Here is a 25935-nt window from a genome sequence, read left to right on the forward strand (position 1 = left end):
TTTTTGTTTTTTTTTTTTTTTTTTTGGTTTTGAGTTACATAAGTTCTTTTCATATTTGGGATACTAATCCTTCATCAGATATGTCATTGAAAAATATTTTCTCTCATTCACTAGGTTGCTTTTTTGTGTTGTTAATTATTTCCTTTGCTATGCAAAATCTTCTCATTTTTTTTAATTGAGATAAAACTCGTATACCATAAAATTCACCATTTTAAAGTGTACGATTCAGGGGCGCCTGGGTGGCTCAGTAGGTTGAGCATCTGACTTTGGCTCAGGTCATAATCTCACGTTTCGTGGGTTTGAGCCCTGCATCGGCTCTGTGCTAACAGCTCAGAGCCTGGAGGCTGCTTCCAATTCTATGTCTCTCTCTCTCTCTGCCCCTCCCCTGCTCATGCTCTGTGTCTGTCTTTCTCAAAAATAAATAAACATTAAAAATAAAAATAAATAAAGTGTATAATTCAGTGGTTTTTGAGTATATTCACAATGTTTTGCAACCATCACTAATATCTAGTTCCAGAACATTTTTATCATCCCCCAAAGTAAGTCTGTACCAATTAAGCAGTCACAACCCATTTTTCCTTCCCCCAGTCCCTGCCAAGCACTCATCCACCTTCTTGCTCTATGGATATATCTATTGTAGCCATTTCATATAAATGAAATACTATAATAAATGACCTTTATCTCTGGTTTCTTTCACTAACATGTTTTCAAGTTTCACTCATTGTAGTGTGTATCCTTTTTATAGCTTCATTCTTTTTTATGGCTAAATACATCCATTATACGGATGTAACACACTTTTTAAACCATTTTTATTCATTCATCAGTTAATGCACATTGAGTTGTTTCTACTTTTTTGACTCTTTTGAATAATGTTGCTGTGAGCATTGATGTACGAGTTTCTGTTTGAACATGTTTTAAGTTCCATCAAGTGTGGCCTTACTGGGTTCTATGGTAACTCCATGTGTGACTTTTTGAGGAACTACCAGACTATACTCCACAGCAGCTGCACCATTTTGCATTCCCATCAGCAGTGGATGACGAAAACACCTCAGTTTCAAAATGAGGATTCTTAGGCCCAGGAAGGTTAAGGGACTTGCACAAAGTCACGATAGAACTAGATCTACAGTCAAAGCTCTCAATGGCCGCTCTGGTGCTCCTTTTACCAGTGGCTCTGCTCAAAGGCGAAGGCAAAATGCTCTTCCTGTTGTATAACATAGGGCAGCAAAGTGGACATTGTAGAAAAAAAAATTAAACTTTGGTGAAAATAAAAAGGATGGGTTTTCAGGTAAACTGAACCAGAAATTTAATCAGCACCCCCACCTCATTTGTCTCCCTACCCTGACCCTGCACTTCACCTGCATTGATTCAGCTCCTCAAAGTTCTGCTCTACTAAAGCAATTCTTTTCTATTTTTTAAATTTTTAAATTTTTATTTTGTTTTAAACTTTATTTTGAGAGAGAGAGAGAGAGAGAGAGCGAGCAAGGGAGGGACAGAGAGAGAGGGAGAGAGAGAGGAATCCCAGGCAAGCTCCACACTGTCAGCACAGAGCTGGATGTGGGACTCAAACTCAGGAACCATGAGATCATGACCTGAGCCAAAATCAAGAGTCAGGTGCTCAACCGACTGAGCCACCCAGGCACTCCCTTTTTTGAGAAAGAGAGAGAGAGAGAGCATAAGCAGGGGATGGGCAGAGAGAGAGGAAGACAGAGGACCTGAAGTGGACTCTGCACTGACAGCAGCGAGCCTGATGTGGGGCTCGAACTCATGAACCATGTGATAATGACCTGTGTCAAAGTCAGACCAACTGACAAAGCCACCCAGGTGCTGCTAGAGCAAACTCTTCTAATAACACGCTTGCCTTAGCGTAAACACTCAAGAAAAATAATAAGATCACTGTTTAAGCCCGTTTTTACAGTATCTTTCTGAGAGAAAAGCCTTGATTCTTTTTCTTTATTTCTAGTTCTTGTTCTACTTTGGGCCCCGGTCATTCTTTACCCAGGGTTTTACAAAAGCAGCTTCTCAGGTCTCCGTGCTCTTGTTTTTACCCACTGCCCTGACACCTAGATCCTACCTGTCCCCTGCCAACTATCGAAAGACTAAGTTCTGCTATAAATAACATCAGTATTTTTCTCAGAGTTCACGATCTCTCAACATGCCCAGCATGTTCATGCTTTCAAGTGTTTTCCATATTATAGTTAACCTAAAAAACAATAGTAAGAGCCTTCTATGTGCTAGTCCAGGAATTTAAATTAACTCATTTTCTGCCTTCAAAGAATAAACTCACAGGTGAAGCTCCCATTTAGCAAATACTAACAACAGGATCTTATATAAAATAAATAAATATAATCTTTTATATAAAATAATAGATTTACAGGGTGCTTGGGTGGCTCAGTCGCTTGAGCATCCAACTCTTGATCTTGGCTCAGGTCATGATCCCAGGGTCATGAGATGGAGCCCTAGTCAGGGTCTTTGCTGAGCACAGAGCATGCTTAAGAGTCTTTCATTCTCTCTCTGCCTCTGCCCCTTTCTCCTGCTAGCACTTGCTCTCTAAGATAAGAGATAAGAGATAAGATAAGATAAGACAAGACAAGACAAGACAAGACAAGACATTTGCAAAGTCCAGAAGTAGAGCAAGGTAAGAAATTATTAACTTTCTAGGAGTAGTTCATAAAAAGCATCATAGAGGATGTAATGCCAGCTTCAGCTTTGAAGGATGAAGAGGAGCTCACCAAATAAAATAGAGGAAAAGCAATCCATGCAGAAGGAACAGCCACTAAAAAGGCAGAGAGGCAAAAACAGAAAGATATGAAGGAATTCATGGCAGTTCTGGAGAGCAGGGAAGGAGATAGGCTGCAGGATCTCAGGAGTTGGCCCTAGAAAGGTGTGGCTGTGTGCCAGACAAAAGTCTTGTGTGCCAACTAAGGAGTGTGCACTTTGTTTTAAACAGAAGAAGGATAGTTTGTGTTTAGCTAGATAATACAGGGATCAGTTTAGGAAGTGGGTTTGAGGGGCCCCAAAGAGTACAGGCAAGGAGTCTCTTGATACAGTCCAAGTGACAGACAATGAAGGCCTGGCCTAAGACAGTGGGGGTGATAGTGATAGAGCAAGGTGACCTTCTTCGCCTTGTCACCCATCACCTCCTAGCTGGAATTAACCACAGCCTCTACTGATATCTAGCACTTTGTACAAACCTCCACCACAGCCCTCCTCTCATGGAATGAGTTCTCTTTAATATATCAGTACTCCACACACCTCCAGACTATACATCTGGAAAGACAGTGGCCAGGATACCTTGTGTCCCCAGCATTCAGTACCCTCTCTCTTCCTACAGTGCCTCTCAAACTTTCATTAAGACACAAACATTGGTCCAATAGTTCTTGGGTGGGAGTAAGAATCTGCATTCCTAGCAAGCTCCAAGGGTTTATGCTATAGACTATGCATTGAGTGGCAAAGATTTAGCACACAGACTTGTTGGCTGGACAAGAACTGCTTCCAGAACCTAGGCTTACAGAGCACACCCCTCCTCTGCTTCCTGGTCCTCAGAAAAGGACTTCATGTCATATGGCATTGTGTCCTCAGTGAAGGGGAGAAAATTTCCGGTGGAAATTCTTCGTGACTAAACCGTTGTCTTTAGTGGAAATGCACACCACTGTTGGTTGGGTCAGAATGGTGAGCAAATCCAGACCCTTTGGATGGACACTGAGTAACAGGGCAAAAAAACCCAATTAGGCCTCAATACATTAATGAATGTCCTTGGTAGGCATAGGGCCCTTGAATAATTGATGAATGGGACTGTTCAGTGTTCGCTGCGGTTCTGGCCAACAACTGCTCATTATGGGAGATGATTCACTCTGTTCTATGGAACAAATTGTTCCAAGGTCTGACTCTACTTCCCTTGCCATTTTTTTTAATAAAAAGCATGCACCTGTGGAATTCATATGCATGCAATTGTTTCCAGAATACAAATGAGAGAATTAATTTGTGTCCCATGGCCCATGATAGAGCAACCTTGGAGGACCCTGTCAGGAGATTTAGCGCTGGAACAACTTCTTTCCTCAGGAAGAGGAAAGATATAGATATGTCAAGTCTTTGCTCATTGCAGAGATTTCATGAGCAGAATGAACTTCAAAGAGACCACCTTCCCCAATAAGGCTGGTTATTTCCTAGATTTGGCAAAGGGGTGATTGGTATGCAAACTGTATGCCTGTATTTTAGACTGCATCTGGGAGCTAATTTAGTGTGTCTAGTTTCTGTTAGCCATGTATTTCTAAGTGCTTAGAGTTGCCTTGTGAATTGGGTGCAGAGGACAGTTTAATTTTGATCTCTGTCTGATGGTTTAACAAACACATGTCAAGCTGCTATGCTTTGTCTATATCCCTTTTCTGTCCTGCAAGCTCGGAAATTTCTCAGTTTCATTTTTCCAACTTATTATGTTGATAAAAAGATGCCTGTTTATTTTATAAAACAAAGTAAAACCAACCATTTCGCTGAACATATTTCTCTCATGGCTGCCATGTGTGCAGATTCAGCCTGATGACACCCTGGGTGAGAGAAGAAGAAGGTTAATGGCCCAGGACACAAGGGTCTCTTATTTATACAACTAGACAGTCTTCAAAATTGAGAGAGTTGGGTGGTCCGGCAAACCTAACAGTGCTGAGCCCAAGCATGAGCCCTGGAAAACATCCACCCCTTTCTGGTCCACTCCAAAGATGCTAATATGGCTTGGCCCAGTCCCCAGAGTATACTCTGGACTGCATTGGACTCAAACCTGGACCTTGCCATGGTTCTCTTCTCACTGTCTCCAGCAAAACCTTGGACTGACCCAAACTCTGGACCCACTGTACGAGGGACTCAATATCCCTGCCAGATTGGAACGAAAATCCCTGAGGAATCCCAGAGATTCAGAATGACTAGCTCTGGTAGAACAGACAACCATGAGAGAAAGCAGCCTTCTTCATCCTCACTTTCTGACCACTTTCTTCAGACCTAATGAACCAGTGATCCTTTGTGAGTAAGAGATCTTTGCTTTAGGATCTTTGTTCTACATTTTCCAGGGAGATTTTCAAAAGTTGTCCAAACATAGGAGCTAGAAATGTGGAAAGGCAGAGATCTTCCATCTCTTCTCTCTTGTTCTTTGGCTGCTGTGGCATCTACTGCCTATTGTTGAAATTTGGCCTGGCTAGCAAACTGTCTTATTGCCCTCTCTGGTGCTCATTTGGAAGGAGCAGTGTCTGGACAGCGTCCATTTGTCTTCTAGCCGATTCGAGAGCAACTGAGGATATTGAACCAGATTCTCAAGTCCGCTGGCTCTTCCTTCGTTCCCACCTCCACTGTTGCTTTCAAGTCCAAGTTCCCTTTAATGCCCAGATGTGTCAGAGTCCCACAGTGATGGCCCAGACAAGAAGGAGATGACAGCATGTGCTGGGTAAGGATGTCACGCCAGGCAGTTCTCCTCCACAGTTCCTCCTCTGCAGTGGAGGATGCCCTCTTCTTTGGCCGAAGACTGGGAGGGTACTTCACCAAGATGCAGTTCTCATCCCAAGTGAAGGACAGAGCAGACAGATTGCGTGAAAGCGTCCCAGACTGTCATGCAGTTCAAAGAAGTTTCCGCAAAGCCTTTGGGAAGTCCTTGAGTCCCATGCTGGCTACCAAAGGAGTCCCATGTTTCCCTGGAATGGGTCTGCGGTAGTATCTCTGCCACGAGTGGTCACTAGCTGGGAACAGCCATGGGAGGCATGCCCTCAGTGCAGAGGCAGCAATGGTGTTTGTCTCCACCCCACTCCCTACACCAGGTCTTTATAGGCTTAACAGTCTAAGCTTCCCCATCACATCCTAGCACTCCCCCTCCCAGAACAGGAGAGAAAGGACAACCAGACATTTGAGTGGAGCTACACCAAAGCAGAGGAAAGTGGACAAGCCTGGGTGGGGGGTGGGCAGGAAACTGCAGAAACTCAAGCCTGCCTCTTGGGGCGTACTTAAAACAGGCATTTGACCAGTGCTCAAAGGTCACAGATCACAAGGCTCAGGCTAGTAGTCCTGGTTGGAACAGGAAGGCTGTTTGCTGGGTCTACAGCATTTCAATTTAACCCAAAAGGTTACCTCTGCTTGTAATAAAAACCCAGTCAATATAAGTGCCCAGAAAGTCTTTCCTGCAATCCATTCCTAATTTTCACCTAACCCCAATCGACACATTTAAAGAAATGCCGACCAGAATTTGGAAAGTGGGTTCCCAGTGGAAATAAATGATTTAAAATGCCCACTGGTTCAAGATTCCATTATTTCCCTTCTCTTTAAAAACAGTAGCGGTTCTGGAGTAGCCAGAAATGGCTCTTTTGGAAAACTTTGAGTAAAAACACCATGAAATGGTAAAGTCCCATACAGATTCTTAGTGACAGCGTACAGCATCATGACCATCAGACCCCTCAGTTTACCTGGAAAGCTACTGCATTCAGGGCCTAGGGCCTCTGATTGGACAATTACAGACCTTCATCTCTAGCCTCTGGCTTCTAATGTCTTCATGAAGAATCTGGGGTGTTGCCATGGAAAACATTCCCAGCTGGTGCACCAAATTCAGGCTGTTTTTAGTTGAGTCTGGCTGGTGCATATTATCTTGTGGCCAGGCTTTGATATAACCATATTCAGAGATTCACAACATACACACACACACACACACACACACGTGTGTGTGTGACACCATGAAAAGAAAAATCAAATGGGGAACAACTTCTGATGATATTCCATGATTTTCCCCCACTCAATTCCTATTTTGGTAACATATGAGGAAATATGAGGTCTGAAATTTAGGAATATTATGAATCAAAGAATTTCTTGCTTTCTCTTACATCCTATGTATAGTGTGGCCAACATTACACACCGAGCAACTAGAGGAAGTAAACAAGAAAAAGGAGTTTTAAAGGAGGAAAGCTATGGTTTAAAGTATAGATTGTACTCCAGTAATGGACCAAAGATCCATACAAGGACAGAGAGAATATATCTATAAGAAAACACAATGATTTTAAAATAGTGTCTTCTGCAACAACATGGATGAATATCTCAAGAATATTAAGTTGTGCAAAAGAAGCCACACACAAAAGGATACACTATGTTGTACCATGTATACGGAGCTTAAAACTAATATTTGGCAATAAAAGTCAGAGTTGTGGTTTTCTAAGGCAGGTTGAAGGTAGATTAACTCGAAAGGACCATGAGGGAATCTTCTGGAGTAACGAGATGTTCCATATCTTAATTTGGGTGATAGTTACACATCGGCAGTAGGCTGAGTCTGGCTCTCATGCTCCTGAGAGGCAGTTCCTAAATAATCGGGATAATTTTGTGAACCAGTTGTTAAACCATTGCTAGCTTGAATCAGCCATGGTGGGAATATTTAAACCATGAAAATTAATAAAAGTTACAAATCAGGCTTTGTTTTTTGTCCACAGAGTTGGCTTACTAGCACATCCCTGAATACATTTATCAGATCCCATCACAGGGTACACTTAAGATTCATGAAGTTTCCTAGATATAAATTATGCCCCAGTAAAGCACTAACACACACACACACACACACACACACACACACACACACACACACACACACACAGAGAGAGAGAGAAAAGCTGAAACAGTGTCTTCAACTAGTGACCTAGTCCAGTTCATGCATGACTTTCATGCCCTCAAGTGTCTTTTCAAACCCTCATGGAGTTCTGTTTTCTAAAACCGAGGATCACGGTAACTAATTGCATACAGCTGGTTTGGCACTGGGTACTCTTGAAGTCTTTGAACTTATTTAATTCACATATAACTACTTTTAATACAATATCTATCCTAATTTTTACCCCCACTCTTAAAAGATACTTCACATAACATATAGTTGCACCCCACTTTAAAAAAAAAAGTTTAATATGTAAAGATTTTGATATGCCAAACAGAGCAAATATTATATTACTGAATATTAACTTAGTTCACAAAGTATTCTTTTTAATTAGGTAAATCCCTTATAGGTTCTATGTTTTATTTTCATTACTTTTTGTAGGTTTTTCATCCATAAAAAGGGCACATTGGGTGCTGTCCAACTCAAATAATGCAAAAAGGCCAAAGAAAATGCCCCTCCCCAGACTCTATCCCAAGTGCCACTCTGTAAAGGTAGCCATGATTAAACATTAGGAGTTATCTGCCCAGTCTTTTTCTATACCTATATTGTTGTACCTGAATCAAAACATATAAATATATACGCATGTAAATATAATATGCTCATTACGCATAATGGCACATAACTTGGTCTGTTTATTTAATATTCTGTGGTCACCTTTCCTTTGCAGTATAGATTAGCTCCACCTTATGTTTTTTAAAAGCTTCATAAGACATGCACCACTATTGATGTAATCAGTCTCTTTTGCAAAACGTTTAGGCTTTTTCCAAACCGTCGTCATTGCAACATGCCAAAATGAACACCCTTGGGTTATGTGGAATCATTTGAAATTACTGTTTTTGTATATGAGAATGGTTGATCACAATAATTTTATACGATTCAGGGTATACATTTGTGGGTTTTTAAAATTTTTTTTTAATCTTTATTCATTTTTGAGAAGACAGAGAACACAGCGTGAACTGGGAAGGGACAGAGAGAGAGGGAGACAGAATCCAAAGCAGGCTCCAGGCTCTGAGCTGTCAGCACAGAGCCGGACGTGGGGCTCTAACTCACTGACAGCGAGATGATGACCTGAGCCGAAGTGGGATGTTTAACCGACTGAGCCACCCAGGCATCCATACATTTGCGTTTCTATAGGATATGCTTCCTGAAGTATGATTGCTGAGTCAAAGCATATGTGCATTTTTAAAATTTTGTATCCACTGTTACACTGCCCACCTAAAAGGTTGTGTCACTTTACACTATGCTCATTTCCCCATCCCCTTGACAATAATAAATGCTTTTAATCTTTTTAGTTTTTGCCAGAAAAATTATACCTCGGTGCTTTGTTTGGCTTATATTATTATGGAGAAGGCTGAACATCCTTTCGTATGCATATTGCTCCCATAACATTGAAAATATCATTTGATTCTCCTGCAACTCTCCAGACACACTTCTATTTTAAAAAAGAGTGTCAGACCTGTTTGTGAAAAAATTACAGAATATACACCTATCATTAAAATAATCTCTTGAGAAGCTGGAATGGATTATTTGTCGGCCTTCATATTCTCATTTGTTTCTGTTATGGACATACAGACATGGACTGTTTTTACCCAGAGTGAACTCCTTTGACCTCAGTCTTTTGTTTTGTGAATTTGAACCACTTGGAAAGTCCCCTGGGCTCTGAGGACATCCAGCCATAGGCTCAGTAAAGAGTGTGGCCTGCCTGCCAGCAGGGGGCCTCTACAGCTCTGCCCACCTCCTGGATCGAGCTCCATTTTCTCCTAAACAAGCTTCATCTCTGGCTCCAACGCAGAGGCAATTGCCGGCTTCTGCTTAGGCAGACTAATTTACTGAATTAAAGTCGTTTGGCTTCCACCATAGCAATTAGTATGCAAATTACCGGTATATTACCTGCCGAGTCATAAATTACATTGACAAACTTAATATTCACAGATTCAACATTCCAGTGTGGGTAATTTTTCTATTTTTCAGTAGTTGTAGACCAGGGCGATTCATCGCTTATTGAACCGTTACACATTAAATCAACAGTTGAAAAATTAAGCGTTTTTCAAAGCATTTTGTTATGCATTTATTTCTTTCAGCAAGCAGTAAAGTGGAACATTAAATATGCAGTGTGTCTAAGTGTACTAAATGGCTGGTAAATACATTTAAACCTAAAAGAATTTTTTTTTGTAACTTTAAAAAAGAGACCCAACAAAGGAAAATCTATACCATAATACAATCTATTGAATCTTCTATCATTAGAACCAAATAGTTCCTAGTCCAAATTCCCATAAATGTGAAGAATCATTAATCTCCAATATGTGATTTCAAGCTAATGTTGCTCACAACTGGAAAATGCTGGTCAATATGATTTAAATTTTGTAAGTTTTCACCAAGGTGTTTAGGTATGGACACAACATTTGAGCATTGGTCATTAACACTAAGTTAGTTATATCCACTTTATTTTTTGTTTTGAGCAAATAAGTAATTGAGCCTTCAAATTGGGAAAGGGGTGGAGTCATTCTTGGTGGGCATGGAGTCATTCTTGGTGGAAATGGACATATAGGCGGGGTGCAAGAGCAGCTGGTTCCAGGGGTCCCAAATACACCAGGTTGGGCCATTTGCTGCTGACAGAATCCAAAGGCAGAGATGTGAGCCGTGGTAAAACAAGAAAGCGATTTATTTCAGTGAGGCCAACACTGGCAAAATAGCGACTATCTGTCTGAAAAGCTATCTCCAAAGTGCCAAAAATACTTCCAGGTTTATATCAGGAAAATGTGGGACAAAGGTCTGTGGGCACCTGCAGGTGGGCAGTAAAGGTCAGATCAGTCATTGTCTTGGGGTCAATCATGGACGGGGTCTTGCTGGCTCAGGGTAGTCCTTATTGCTGGAGGGGGTAGTTTCAGTTCCCCTTAGGGGAAGCTTTGCCTGCAGGGTCCTTTGCCTGAGTTAAGAGATAAGCTGGAAAGAATTTATCAGTTAGAAAGTACAGACTGCAGTCAAAGTGGAGGTAGTTGAAGTCCTCTTTCAGACAGGTCAAGTCCAAACACACTGACACAGTCCTTTCTTCAGTCACCCATGAAGCAAACTGAGGCTGTGTTTTGTGCCAGGTCAGTGGGATGAATCCTGTCCCCATGGAGACTTCAGGATTGTTAGGTTTGAAGTCTCTTAGTTTTGTACCAACTAATGGAAGAGCACCGGGAGCACTAATCACTCAAGATTCATGGGGACCCTTCTGGCACCAAATTCCCGCCCCCCCCCCCCAGCTCCTCTCTGCACACTCCAACAAAATAGAACTACCTTTTCTTTAAAGGTTCTAACCTTGCTACTAAGGCAATCAAAAGACATATATTTATTGATCAATTAAGCAAGGAGATCTGAGAATGTTACTAGTTAACGGGAATATACTGAGACCCATTCACAGATGTGTGCATAATGCCAAATTGTACGTAAACCATGTGGCTGATATATTTGGTGCTTAATTTTGAAAAAGGATTTGGTTCATACAGAGAATATTTTCTTCACTTCAAACAAAAATGTCCACTGTGGAAACAGTGTGAGGGTTAATCTTAAATGTCTACTGGACGGCAACACAGGATGCCTAGATAGCTGGTTTAAACATTATTTCTGGGTGTGTCTGGTGAGAGTATTTTCACAAGAGATTAGCATTTGAATTGGTGGACTGAGTAAAGCAGATGGCCCTCCCTGGTGTGGGTGGGCCTCTTCCAATGGTCTGACTGAACAAAAGGAGGAGGAAAGAGGAAGTCACTGTCTGCCTTACTGCCTTAGCTGGGACATTTTCTCTTGCACTCCACTCTCTTGTTACTCAAGATTTCACACCCCGACTGGAATCTATACCATTGTCTCTCTGGCTTTCAGGCCTTGAACCTATACCACTGGCCTTCCTGGGCCTCTAGTCTGCAGCTGGAAATAAGTGGAAGAGACCCTCCTGTATGAGTACCAGGAAGTGAGGATAATTATATAAGCAAAAAGAAAAAATATGTGCATCTCATAGTTTCCTCCTCCTTTCCACTATCAGTCAATAACTGAGAGCATGGAGAGAGACAAAAATAACAGACTTACACCAACTGCAAATAGTAATGTCTCTGTCCATAGATTGGAAGCTAAGGATATTTGAGCTCTTGTCCCATCAAATCCCACCATGCGCTGTGGTCTGTGGCCTGACTTCACCTAAAGGTGAAAGGTGGGAAACTCCTCTCTTTCGTTAGAGGAAGGAAATATCTTTGCTACCTACATTGGCTCCTGATCTTTGTCTCAGCCAAGTGTAACCTGGGGCCATTATCGATGTTTAAAATTGTATTTCAAGGGGAAAAGTCCATATCCTTGTGATGTAGGCAGGCTGGGTCCAAGGAGCGAGAGAGGGGCTCCCGCAGGTCTAACCAGGAGGGTGGAAATCAAATGTGAGCTTCACGCAGGATGGAAAACAAACATAAGCCAGCAGCATCCAAGAGACTTGGAAAGGAAAGGAGCACAAGTCTCGTCTTTGTTTGGGGTCTAGGATTTTTATCGGCAATTGTGGCCTGGTGCGCATGTCCTCTTAGGCATCTAGGAACTGGTCAGAGCAAGGACAGCATCCAGGTGTCCTTCATAATTCATTCATTCCCTGAAATCAGGGGACTTGGTGTCAAGGTATTTGGAGTCAGTGGTCTTAGAGAACATTTAGGACCACCCTACCCAGTCACTCTTTAGATGTTATCTCTTGTGCTGGAAGACTCCAAAGATAGTATTATCTCCTTATCCCTTACAGGAGGACATATGCTATTTGCAGTACAAGGCATGTGTAGAGTGCAGTTGGGGTGCAGGCTGTAGCCAGAATAGAAGCCGGAGCAAAGGAAAAACATGGCTTTTTTCATGACGTCCTTTCAGTTACCCTGTCTGACCTGCACCTCTCATTCCATTTTCTCAGGAGCTTAAGTCTGTTGCCGAGTACTCAGAGAGGGACATAAGGCTGTGCCAGTTCTAAGGTGAGCTGAGATGTTGCTGAACTCCAGAATGGAGTACAAATCTCCCTATTCACTCTGAACTAAAGGTGGAATCCCAGCTTCGCAAGGTGTGGGTCCGGAGGCTAGAAATGACCCCAAGTGACAGTGACCCAGACTGCTAGAAGGAGGCAGTGATTCAGCAGACCCAGAGGATTGATCATAGTTTGTAAATAAGAGGAAGAAAATCTCCCATTTCTCTATCTCTACATAGACTGAGCACACATTTTTAAAATTTGAAAGAAATAACTGGAGTATATATGTAGTAACTAAATATGTATATGAACATACTTTCCTGCTGTGTTGTGGAGACAAATTAATTGTACCATCTAGGAGTTTCTGTCCATTGATCTTAGCCCTGCCTACCTGCTGTGTCATTGATGAGAGGGCAGGAGAGTGAGAGGAATATTTTCACTTTCTCTGCTTGGTCCAGGAGTTGGATTACAGTCACATGGTTCTAGAACTGTGGAACCAGCGTATTTATATTTTTAGAGGCAACTGGCAAAGTATATGTGGAAAAGAGGTCAAAAGTGATAGGGGCAGACCGTAGGCAACCTGTAGTTACTCACTTCCTTTCCTAGTGTCATCTTACTTTGCAAATGTTAACCATATAAGCATTTCTTGTTTCCCTTTAGAAACAGGGAAACAAGGGAGACAGGGATCAACCAACTTGAGTCAGCCTAGCAAATTACTCCGTCGTTGAGAATTTAGCCCTACTAACTTCAAATCTATCCTCTTGCCTTTACACACATTTCCTCTTCGATGAAATAAACCTTATTGGGGCTTACGGGAAGGAACTTTCAGAATCCAAAATACATTTCCCAAGAGTAGCATAGTCACTCACTGCAAATTTTTTCTTAGAGCAAAATACATTTGTTTATCATCCAAAGAAAAGATACTGGAACTTACTGTTTCCTTGTCTAACAGTATTTATTGTTTTCTACTCCTAAATGAATGAAGGCAGTTTTCCAGAAAGGTTGAGGGATGCAACCCAAGTGCCCCATTCATTCAGTGCCAAGTACTTGATTAGAGAGGCCGGATAGGGGTGCCCGGATGGCTCAGTCAGATAAGCGACCAACTTCGGGTCAGGTCATGATCTTGCAGTCTGTGGGTTCCAGCCCTGTGTCAGGCTCTGTACTGACAGCTCAAAGCCTGGAGCCTGCTTCAGATTCTGAGTCTTCCTCTCTCTGTCCGTCCCCGCTCACACTCTGTCTCTCTCTCTCTCTCTCTCAAAAATGAATAAACATTTAATAAATTTTTTTTTAAAGTCCAAATAGAGTCACAGTAAGGAAGCTTCATGTATTCACCCAAGGGAGAATACCTTTAAGCAAGTTGTAATACATATATATGTGCATATGTATAGTTATTTTATGTATATGTAATATATACATATGGTATATATGTTTTACATACATAAAATGTGTATATATTATATTATATTATATTATATTATATTATATTAAATGTATCATAAGAATAAGCAACAGGAAGATTGCCTTAAAAATCAGGACATTCATTCATCACCGTGAGGCAAAACCATTCAAATTTTTCTGTCTTCCCCCCAGTCTATCAACAGCTGAAGTCTGTAGACTCAGCTCAGAGAGAAAGAATTACTACAACATAGAGGAGATACACCCACCAATATAGCTTAGCTGGAGCTAGAAAGAAGTAGGCCATAGTGCTGGGGAAACCAAAGAAATGTCAGCTCTGTTCCTGCCTTAGAGAAATTGGAAAGAGGGCAGAGGAGATGTGAGAGAAGTCAGAAAGGTAAATAGACCTGTTCCTAACTTCTCCTTTCTGAGCCTTCGCCTACGGGAATGGGGGATATTAAAAACATTGAGGGTAGCATTAAGGGCAAGGTTGTATTCCCTTAGTTACCATGTTGGATTCAAAATGCATGGTCACACAGAGAGAGGGTCTGTTTGGTCCTCACAGTCTAACCCCAGTTCTTGCATGGGATGAATACTGTAATAAGAGCCAGCCGTAAGTCCCACTGTGGTGGGACAAGCTGACCTAGGAGAAGAGGATCGAATGAGCCACCAGTCCACGGTACTTGATGAAGAAGTCATAGAAATCGTGTGGTCTGCCTCCTGTGACAAGGAGAGTTGAGTCATCGAGAGAGATGGCTTATATTTACTGCAAGCTTATACACATCAAAAGAATGGATCACAAGTTCACTGGTCATAATAGCAATTTTGGAGGCCACCAGACCATTCAAAAAGTCTAAAGCCAGCCACTTTAAAGGGCAATCAAGAATGAGCTAGTGCAAACAGAGAACCAGCATGAGTCCAGTCATCCCATCTTTGCATAAGACCATCATGACATAGAAATTCCTCTCCCACTTGGTTGCCATCTTCAGAAAAGAAGCAGCAGGTGAAAGCAGCCTTCAGAGACTGACTGTATTCAAATGACATAATTTCCCAGGCAAATGGTTTAAATTATTGTATCAGGCTGAGTTAGTGTAAAGGCTTAGTGAAAAAAAATCAAACTAGCGATTATCTGTTGAGCACTTAATTACAAAAAAATTAAAGAAGTTCTGTTTTCTCCTTCCATCTGATTTGTACTGCATACTAAAGTCTGCACATATCCAGTATGGTATGAGCTGTACCCGTTTTCAGCTCTGTTGTCTTCTTAAGGTATTGGTTAATATGTTCCATACTCTTATATTCAGGTTACATCAGAAGAAAGTATACATACCTAGGAATACCGGTTTTAAAAGCAGACCCCAAACTGAGAGGTAATGACGTAGAGTATGCTTTACTGATAGCACAAGTGCATCTCAATAGCTTAAAAGGAATAAAATGCAGATCTTGGACTGGAAGGTCTTGCAAAATGACTTGATAGCATTTTACTTCTGTTTTCTTTGTAAAATAAAATTATATTTAGCCTGAAAAAGGTTCAACAAATACGGCCATGTGTCCTGAATGTGTTTAGATCTCCTTGTCAAGAAAAAATACCTTCCAAGATACGAAAAGAGCTTGCATATGAGGGTACCCAACCACTGTGACTGACATTTATTTTGAGAAATTGGAAAGCTAAACATAATCACATGTAGAACAGATGTTTAAAGAGGAGAAAGTCAATGCTATAAACTAGAAAGTGATGACCTTGATATTAGTCCTAGACCAGAATCTAGAAGGGAGATTTAGGGCTGGCTGGCCTGTGCCCCCTTAGCGTAAGAAATTTTGCTCAGTTAAAGACAACACAAGTTCACAGTGAATAAATCTTGCCAGACTGCTCCTCCTTGCTTTCTGTGGCTGTAATGCTAGACTCAGTAGAAGCATGCCTTAGAAATTCTGCACTTGAATTTTAGCAAAGGATTTGGCAAGGTCTTCATGATGGACAAGAGGAAAAACATGTGAGCTGAATCACAGTACCATGGATTTGTAACTTGACCAGTGTGGTTATCAATGCCAATGTGATAGAGACTCTGATGTGCGCTGGGGGCTCTGTCTTTGGCCTGGTTCTATATTTTGAAGCAATGATTTGAATGAGAATAGTGATGGCAGCTGATGAAAACATGGGTGGCATAAAGCTTTAAGGGAACAGTCAATATATTGGGGGGCAAGTCCAGGATCCAAAAGATCTCAGCAGGCTAAAAAGATGGGTCAGTCCAACCTGATTTATATTGATATTGTCCTCTGCATTCCCCCTTCTCAGAAAAGTTAGCCACCAAAATATCACACCAGTACAGAAGGCAGAATAGCATCAAGTTCAAGAGTACCTCCTTTGGAGTCAGAATTATTGAGGCAAGTCTCTACTCGTGTGAGTCTCAACCTATCCACAATACACTGTGAGGATACTTACTACGTCATTGGGTTGATGTGAGGATTAAATGAGATGCAAAAGATGCAAAGCATTTAGCACATTGCCTTGTCCATAAAAAGCACCCAACAGATAATAACCAAATATAGCTATATACACACACAGTGGCTTAGCAGGAGTATGTGTGAAATAGACTTGTGGTTTTAATTGAGTCCAAATTCAACATGAGCCAGTGATCTGATGTGGCCCCCCAAAATAACTGATTCAACTTAGGCTGTCTTTCAAGAGCCATAGTAGGCTAGATAAATGAAGCAACGATTCTTGCCAGATTCCATGTGGACAGGACACAATGTGAGCCCCATATTCTCCCCATATCTCACCATTAGAAAAGACCTTTGTAAAATGAAACCCACACAGCCAGGAAAGCCTAAGAGAAGAGCACTTAAAACCATGGCCTAGAAAGAACTGGGCTTGTTTAGCCTGGAGAGAATACTTAAGGGCATCATGACAGCTGTTTCAAATATTTTTAGGACAGTCACAAGGGAAAGGAATTAGTGTTGCTCAGTGTGGAGCCAAACTGGTATAAGAACTCTTTCTACAAAGGAAATGCCAGGGGTTTGGAATAGAGGCACTAATTGATTGAAAATATAAACAACAGTAATGAAATAAGAGATTTCACTGTGCTTTGAAGAAAGTCTAGTCCAGCTTTGAGCCTTTTTTAATTTTGTTTTGTTTATCATTAAGCATAGGGGACCATCTTTCTGAAAAAGCCTTTCCAGAGATTTTGATCAGCCTTGTGATTAGGTATATATCATCACCATCACATTTTCAGGGGGTGAAAATTAAACAAAGGAAAGGTGCTTCAGTGATTTTCCCAGTTCCTCGGGGAGATTAGAATTCACCACTCCATCCTTCTCACTCTTTACCCCTCTAGCTGCTGAAATCGACAGGCTTCAATGTCTCTTATCTCAGTTAGCCATCTCCTTGCGTTCTGAACAGTAGTCCTGGATAACATTCCTCTCCACCCCCTCACCTTTGTTTAAGCTGTATTTATTTTTATACTCTTTTTAAAATGTAACACCCAAGAAGAGTTTTAGAAAAGCATTTCCGTGGAGAGGTATGCAGCCAGCTACCATGAAACCCAGAGCACGACACAGTGACTTCAGCATAAATGTGCATGGCTGCTTGAACACCATCTCAAATTCTCATTTCTGCATTGCCCTCATACTTTCCCTGCTTTAAAATAAGCTATGTTTCTTAAATAACCAGAATCAAGTGATTTGTATTCTGGTCACAATATAGATCTTTGATGGAACAGGCTCACATCTCTCTCACCTGATCACTGCATCCAAATGAGAAAAAAATGGAATCTCGTTCACAATGCAAATATTACTGAAAACCAGATATCATTCTGCCTTATAATCAAAACCAGAAAGCTGTTATTGTAGCTCTATAGCATTTCCTACAGACTATTAATTCACTGCAGAAATCCTGTTCTAAAATGAAAGTCTGGGCAGAATGACATTGTTTCTGCTAAAGAACCACTTTGTCTTAGTGGCATCATTTCTAAAGTCATGGATGAAACTGACAATAGCTGATTAATTTGTGTGCTGTGTTCTGGTCACATATTTGTTTGGAAATAAGTTCACTTCAGTCAAAGCCAGACAGAAATTAAGTAATTAGGACAATGGCTGCCCTGGTGACATTTATTAGAGATGGAGAATTAGAGTGTTTTCTCGAGTTAATATTCTGTTTTACAATCACCATGAACTTCTTAAGGTAAATCTAACAACATGACTGTTGATTCTGAATTTTTAAAGTATTGTTTGAAGTTTCTCTCGGGGTTTTTTTTCTTTTTACATTTTTTCACAAAAAGTTATTTGGCAGCAAACTTCAAAGGATCCAACAGTGATTTTCAATTATATTTATTATTAGCTCCATAATCAGCCAACTTATTAAAAAGAGCAAAGGCAGTAACTTGGACCACTTGGGAATTGGCATCAAGTTTCAAAGTTACATTTGGCTTTTATAGAGGGTAACAGATTTGGTGAAGATTTTATCCCAGTTCTATTTTGTTTTGTTTTATTTCATTCAGTCTTTTACCAATAGTTTTCCAAGTTTCAGACAGCTCTGTTGCCTTTACTGAAAGGTAAAAATCAGATAAAAGTATTTGAGGTGTTTTTCCTTTAAAAATGTTTCATGGGTCCTTATGCGACTAATCTATTTCTCTTTGTTATTTCCCTTGGACTTTTCTTTGGGAGGAGGGGTTTAGGATTCATTTTGATACATTATTGGATCTTTTCTAAAACTTTATGAAATTACAGTTGTCATGAATTTCAATGATGCTGATTGCTATTGACGTAGTAAAACACACACAAAAAATGTTTTAATAAACATAGGTAAATGAGATCCCCCTGAATGGAGAGTCCTAAGGAAATAGCATCAGTGAGTCAGTAGATGATAGTATTTTCTCAGGCTTTCAAATAATGATTTCTAAGTGTCATCTCCAACTTGAGCTAGAGACACCACTTTTGGCCTCCAGTCCTCACACTTCAGTGCCGTAGCTCTGTGAGTCCACTTCCCAGAGGGAAGCTGGGATTTATTCCACCAAGAAGAGGATGTTGCTTATACCAATAGCCACATCAGTCAGATTCTCTGGAATTCAAAATAACCATAATGACTGTATTCATGACAGAATGTTATGTTCTTTGAAAACCAAGGCAGTATTGGGGCACCAGGGTGGATCAGTCAGTTAAGCGTCCAACTTCATCTCAGGTCATGATCTCGCAGTTTGTGAGTTCGAGCCCCGCGTTGGGCTCTGTGCTGACAGCTCAGAGCCTGGAGCCTGCTTCCGATTCTGTGTCTCCCCCTCTCTCTGCCCCTCCCCTGCTTATGCTCTGTCTCTCAATAATAAATAAACGTTAAAAAACAAGGCAGTATTGTTAAGGGGAGGAAAGATAGACAGGAATGGAAACAAGGATGAGGAAACAATGAAAGGAAATAAGGGAGAGAGAGAGATTGGGCTTGAAACTGGGATGGAGAGGAAGGCTCTGAGGCTGTCACCCTACTCTGAATAGGACAGGTTCAGCTGTTGGTATCTATTTCTCTGCGGTTTCCAAACAGAAAAAGGGCTTCAAGTAACCCGCCTCTGACAGAGGCTTTCACAACCTTCCAGGGATTTATAACTGAGTTGGAGTGGTTATCACTGGACCAGGCCCAGCTGCAACTCTCAAACTTAACATGTGGCAGCAGCCAAATTTCACAGGTCAGTTATAAAGTTCGTACTGCACAGTGATCATCCATGGGCTTAGAGTGAATTGAACATATTGAAAAGTCCAGTGCTTCAGTTTTCATTTGCCCCAAGGCGAATGCTCAGGGATGGCTCCCAGGTCAAGAGCTCCTCCATCCACAGTAGCTGCCACTGACTCTGGTTTTACAGGCAACTTGTGTAGATTTGTTGGGAGCATGTGGTATGGCTTGTCAGGTCCCCTTTTTCCCTTGGCCTCCTCATAATGTTGGAACGAGGCCTTAGCTCTTCATCTGATTTAATTCTCAGAATGTGATACTCAATGTCCACCAGCACTGAAATGAGAACATTTTGCACATTCTCAATTATAAGATGGTGGGAGCAAGGCCTTAGTCAGCAAAATACAGGCTAACACTTTTTCTCCTACTGAAAGTGCAAGATATTGTTAAATGTGCTGGCAGACAGTTCACAGCACTTTATGAGATCTACAGGTTACATTTTCAAAGTGTACGTCTCCTGCTTTATTGTGTCATTACAGACAACAATTTTATTTACTACCAACATGCACAGGTTGAATGAAGAGAGCAATAGTCAGTTAAAAAGGAAGATGAAGAAACTCCGGTTAGCCAGAAGCCAGTGCTTTTCCACTAACAAATCAAGACCCAGAAGAACTACATGGAGAAACCAACCACCTCCCAGTCCTTTGCTCTCTTACTTCAGTCATGTCGATGGTGAACGTCAAGAGCTTTGGGTACCATGAAAAAGAGAGCTACAGAGAGGGGCAAATAAAAGTTCTACTGGTTCAAGTAATTTATTACCATACGGAAATACATATTTTAATGTTTATTTATTTATTTTGAGAGAGAGAGAAAATGGGGGAGGGGCTGAGAAAGAGGGAGAGAGAGAATCCCAAGCAGGCTCTGTGCTGTCAGCTCGGCTCAATCTCACGATCCGTGGGATCAGGACCTGAGCTGAAATTAAGATCTTAACTGACTGAACCACCCAGGTGCCCCTGGAAATACATTTCTGAAAAGACCATCAAAAATGTAGATCAACCAAAGTAGAGGTTGTTGCCAACAGACCTCTAGTCTTTGGTCCACACGCACAGACACAAACCTCAGTACGGCCTGCAGAAAGAAGGATTCTGAATCTGAGTTCATCTCAACTAATAAACAGATCCAATGGTAACGCAGTGCCCCCCTCACCACCACCACCACCACCATGGAGATTCAACAGCCAATAGAACACTACATAAAGGCTATGAATAAAATAAATTTAAAGATATAAGGACTAAGAAATTAGTGAGTGCTTAATATTTATGGTTCACTGAGTTTTCTGGATAGAAGGTATAATATAAAAGTATAAATGTATACTGTTACTACTCATTGTCACAAACTTCGGGTGCTCTCTGAATCTCTCTTAAAAATGGTGTTCTTGGAGCAGCTGGGTGGCTCAGTCTGTTGAACATTTGACTTCAACTCAGGTCATGATCTCGCAGTTTGTGGGTTTGAGCCCCACATCAGGCTCACTGCTGTCAGTGTGTCAGCCCAGAGCCCACTTTGGATCCTTGGTCCTCCCCCCTGCCCCTCCCCCACTTGTGTTCTCCCAAAAATAAATCTTTTAAAATGGTGTTCTTGGGAAACATTTCCTTCTTTAATTGAAGTATAATTATCATACGGTGCTGTATTAGTTTCGGGTGTACAACATATTGATTCGACAATTCTGTACATTACTAATTGCTCACCACGATAACTGTAGTCACCATCTGTCACCATACATCATTATTACAATATTGTTGACTATATTCCCTATGCTGTACTTTTCATCTCTGTGACGTACTTATTTTATAACTGGAAATTTGTACCTCTTAATCTCCTTTATCTATTTCACCTATCCCCCATTCCCTTCCTTCTGACAACCACCAGTTTATTCTCTGTATTTGAGTCTGGGGTTTTTGTTTTATTTTTTTAGATTCCACAAAAAAAGGAAACCTTATGATATTAGTCTTTCCATAACTTATTTCACTTAGCATAATACCATCTAGGTCCATCCATGTTGTCACAAATGGCAAGATCTCACTCTTTTTTATGGCTGAATAATTTTCCATTGTGTTTGTATATAAATATACCATATCTTCTTTATCCATTTATCTATCTGTGGATACTTGGCTGCTTCTGTATCTCAGCTATTGTAAGTAATGCTGCAATAAATGTAGTGGCGCATATATCTTTTTAAATTAGTGTTTTCATTTTCTTTTTTTTTTTTTCTTAATGTTCATTTATTTTTGAGACAGAGAGAGAACATGAACGGGGGAGGGTCAGAGACAGAGCGGGAGACACAGAATCTGAAACAGGCTCCAGGCTCCGAGCTGTCAGCACAGAGCCCAACGCGGGGCTCGAACTCACGGACTGCGAGATCGTGACCTGAGCTGAAGTCGGCCGCTTAACCGACTGAGCCTCCCAGGTGCCCCTGTTTTCATTTTCTTTTGATAAGTACCCAGTAGTGAAATCACTGGATCACATGGTAGTTCTATTGTTAATTTTTTGAGGAACCTCCAAACTGTTTTCCACAGTGGCTGCACAAATTTACATTCCTGCCAACAGTGCAGAAATGTTGCATTTTGTGCATATCCTCTTCAGCACTTGTTATTTCTCGTCTTGTTTAATCTAGCCTTTGTGACAGGTGTGAGTTGGTATCTCATGGTGGTTTTGATTTGCATTTGCCTGATGAATAGTGATGTTGAGCAGCTATTCATGTGTCTTTGGGCCATGTGAATGTCTTCTTTGGAAGTATGTTTTTTAATTTTTATTTTTGAGAGAGAGACAGAAACAGAGACAGAGACAGAGATAGAGACAGAGCATGAGCCGGGGAGGAGGATGGAGGGAGGGAACACAGAATCTGAAATGGGCTCCAGGCTCTGAGCTGTCAGCACAGAGCTCAACGCTGGGCTCAAACTCACGAATGGTGAGATCATGACCTGAGCTGAAGTCAGATGCTTAACTGACTGAGCCACCCAGGCGCCCTTCCTCTGCCCATTTTTAATCGGACTATTTGGGGTTTTTTTGTTTTTGTTTTTGGGGGTTTTTTGGTGTTAAGTTGTATAAGTTTTTTACTTAGTGTGAATATTAACCCCTTGTTGGCTGTGTCATTTACAAATACCTTCTCCTGTTGACTAGGTTGCCTTTTTCTTTTCTTGATGGTTTCCTTTCCTGTGAAAAACTTTTTAGTTTGATGTAGCCCCAATAATTTCTTTTTGCTTTGGTTTCCCTTGCCTGGAGAGACATATCATAAATATGTTGTTAAGAGTGATGTCCAGAAGATTACTGTCTGTGTTTTCTTCTAGGAGTCTTATAATTTCAGGTCTCACAGGTGTTTAATCCATTTTGAGTTTGTTTTTGTGTATGCTGTATGAAAGTGGTCTAGCTTCATTCTTTTGCATGTAACTGTTCAGTTTTCCCAGCACCATTCATTGAAAAGAATGTCTTTTCCCTATTACATATTCTAGCCTCCTTTGTTTTAGATTAAGTGACCATATAAGTATGGCTTTATTTTTGGCTGTCTATCCTCTTCCATTGATCTATGTGTCTGTCTTTGTGCTAGTATCATACTGTTTTGATGACTATAGCTTTGTTGTATATCTTGAAATCTGGGATTTTGATACCTCCAGCTTTGTTGTTTCTCAAGATTTCTTGAGCTATTCAAGGGCTTCTGTGGTTCTATACACATTTTAGAATTATTTGTTCTAGTTCTATGGAAATGCTATTGGTATTTTAATAGGTATTTTCTTGTATCTGTAGACTACTTTGGATAATATAGACATTTTAACAATACTAATTCTTAGAATCCATGAGCAAGGTATACCTTTTCACTTGTTTGTGTCATCTTTAGTTTCTTTCATCAGTGTATTATACTTTTTCACCTCTTTGGGTAAATTTATTCCTAGGCATTTTATTCTTTTCGGTGTAATTATAAATGGGATTGTTTTGTTAATATATCTTTCTACTACTTTGTTATTAGTGTATAGAAAGACAACAGATTTATGTATATTAATTCTATATTCTGCAACTTTACTGAATTTATTTATTAGTTCTAATAGTTTTATTTATTTATTATGTTTGTTGAGGGAGAGAGAGCACGAGTGGGGGAGGAAGAAGAACAGAGAGAGAGGGGGAGAGAGAAGGCTGACATGGGGCTCGATCCCACAAACTGTGAGATCGTGAACTGAGCCTAAAATCAAGAGCCAGATGCCCTACCAACTGAGCCATCCACGTGCCCCTTGTTCAAATAGTTTTGGGTAGAGTCTTCAGGGTTTTCAATTTATAGGTGCATAGATATATAGTATCATGTCATCTGCAAATAGTGCAGTTTTACTTTTTCCTTACCAATTTGGATGGCTTTTATTTCTCTTTCTTGTCTGATTGCTGTGGCTAGGACTTCCAGTACTATGTTGAGAGTGTCTTTGTCTTGTTTCTGATCTTAGAGGAAAAGCTTGCAGTTTTTCTCCAGAGTATAATGTAAGCTATGGGGTTTTTTAATATGGCTTCATTACATTGAGGTATGTTCCCTCTAAACCCACTTTGTTGAGAGTTTCTATTATGAATGGATATTGTATTTGTCAAATGCTTTTTGTTCATTTATTGAGATGATCATATGTTTTTTATCCTTCCCCTTGTTAATGTGATATATTATATTAATTGGTTTATGAATATTGAACCTCCTTTGTATCCTTGGAATAAGTCCCACTTAGTCGTGGTGAATGATTTTTTTTAATGTATTGTTGAATTAAGTTTGCTAATATTTTGTTGAAGGTTTTGCATCTATGTTCATCAGAGATATTGGCTGGTAGTTTTCTCTTTTTGTAGTGTCTTTCTTTGTCCTCATAGAATGAATTTGGAAGTTTTCCTTCGTCTTCTATTTTTTAGAATAGTTTAAGAAGAATAGGTATTGACTCTTCCTTTTAATTGTTTGGTAGAATCAAATTCTGCATTAATCATTGACTAAAACTTGAATGTACATTAGCTCTCCTACTGCTAATGAGTTTTCTGGTGAATCACAAAGAGTTTCAAGCAGGCCCATGTTCCTTTCTAGCCACCAGTCTTGGATTAGTAAAAGGAAGGAATTATTCTGAATCTGCAGTTCTTTGCTATTCAGACTGTATAATTGTTATGGATTAGAGATTGGTGCCTTAGATTTAAAAACTTTTTTTATACACTAGCTCTTTTATATAGAAGGCAGAGATAATCATCCTAACATATGAGTTTCTAGTATTTTTCTGCACAAATGTCACATGTTGGAACACTCTGTTACGCCTCCATTTATACATGCTCTGTGAAATAAACTTTGCAGATAATGAATGAAGGTACAAATGAATACATACATACATACATACATACATACATACATACATACATAAATGGTAGAGTTGACCTGGAAGCCATCTTGTCCTGGGCTTTTGTTTATTTGGGATTTTTTTGATTACTGATTCAATTTCATTACTAGTAATTGGTCTGTTCAAATTTTCTATTTCTTCCTGATTCAGTTTTGGAAGATTATATGTTTCTAAGAATTTACCCATTTGTTATAAATTGTCCAATTTGTCAGCCTATAAGTTTTCATAATCCTTTCTTCTAATCCTTTGTATTTCTGTGGTGTGCATTGTTATTTCTCCTTCATTTCTGATTTTATTTATTTGAGTTTTCCCTCTTTTGTTTCTTTATCGGTACAGCTAAAGGTTTATCAATTCACTTGTTTTTTCAAAGATTTAGCTCTTGGTTTCAGTAATATTTTCTATTTTTTTTTAATGTTTATTTATTTATTTTGAGAGAGAAAGAAAGAGAGGGAGGAGCAGAGAGGGAGGGAGAAAAAGAATCCCAAGAAGGCTCTGTGCTGTCAGCAGAGCCCAATATGGAGCTTGATCTCACAAACTGTGAGATCATGACCGGAGCCAAAATCAAGAGTCAGACACTTAACCAATTGAACCATGCAGGCGCCCTTCTATTTTTTTTTTTTATATCTATTTCGCTTATTTTTAATTCTAATCTTTTTATTTCTTTCCTTCTACTAGCTTTTGGCTTTGTTATTATTTTTCTAGCTTTTTTAGGGGTAAGATTAGGTTGTTTATTTGAGATTATACTTGTTTCTTGAAGTAGGCCTGTATCACTATAAGCGTCTCTCTTAGTAGTGCATTTCCTGCATCCCAATGATTTTGGACTGTTGTGTTTTCATTTTTATTTGTCTCCATCTATTTTTTGATGTCCTCTTTGGAGTTTTTTTGGTTGTCTTTTTTTTAA

This window comes from Acinonyx jubatus, chromosome A1 (assembly GCF_027475565.1).
Source record: "Acinonyx jubatus isolate Ajub_Pintada_27869175 chromosome A1, VMU_Ajub_asm_v1.0, whole genome shotgun sequence".
Taxonomy (NCBI): Eukaryota; Metazoa; Chordata; class Mammalia; order Carnivora; family Felidae; genus Acinonyx; species Acinonyx jubatus.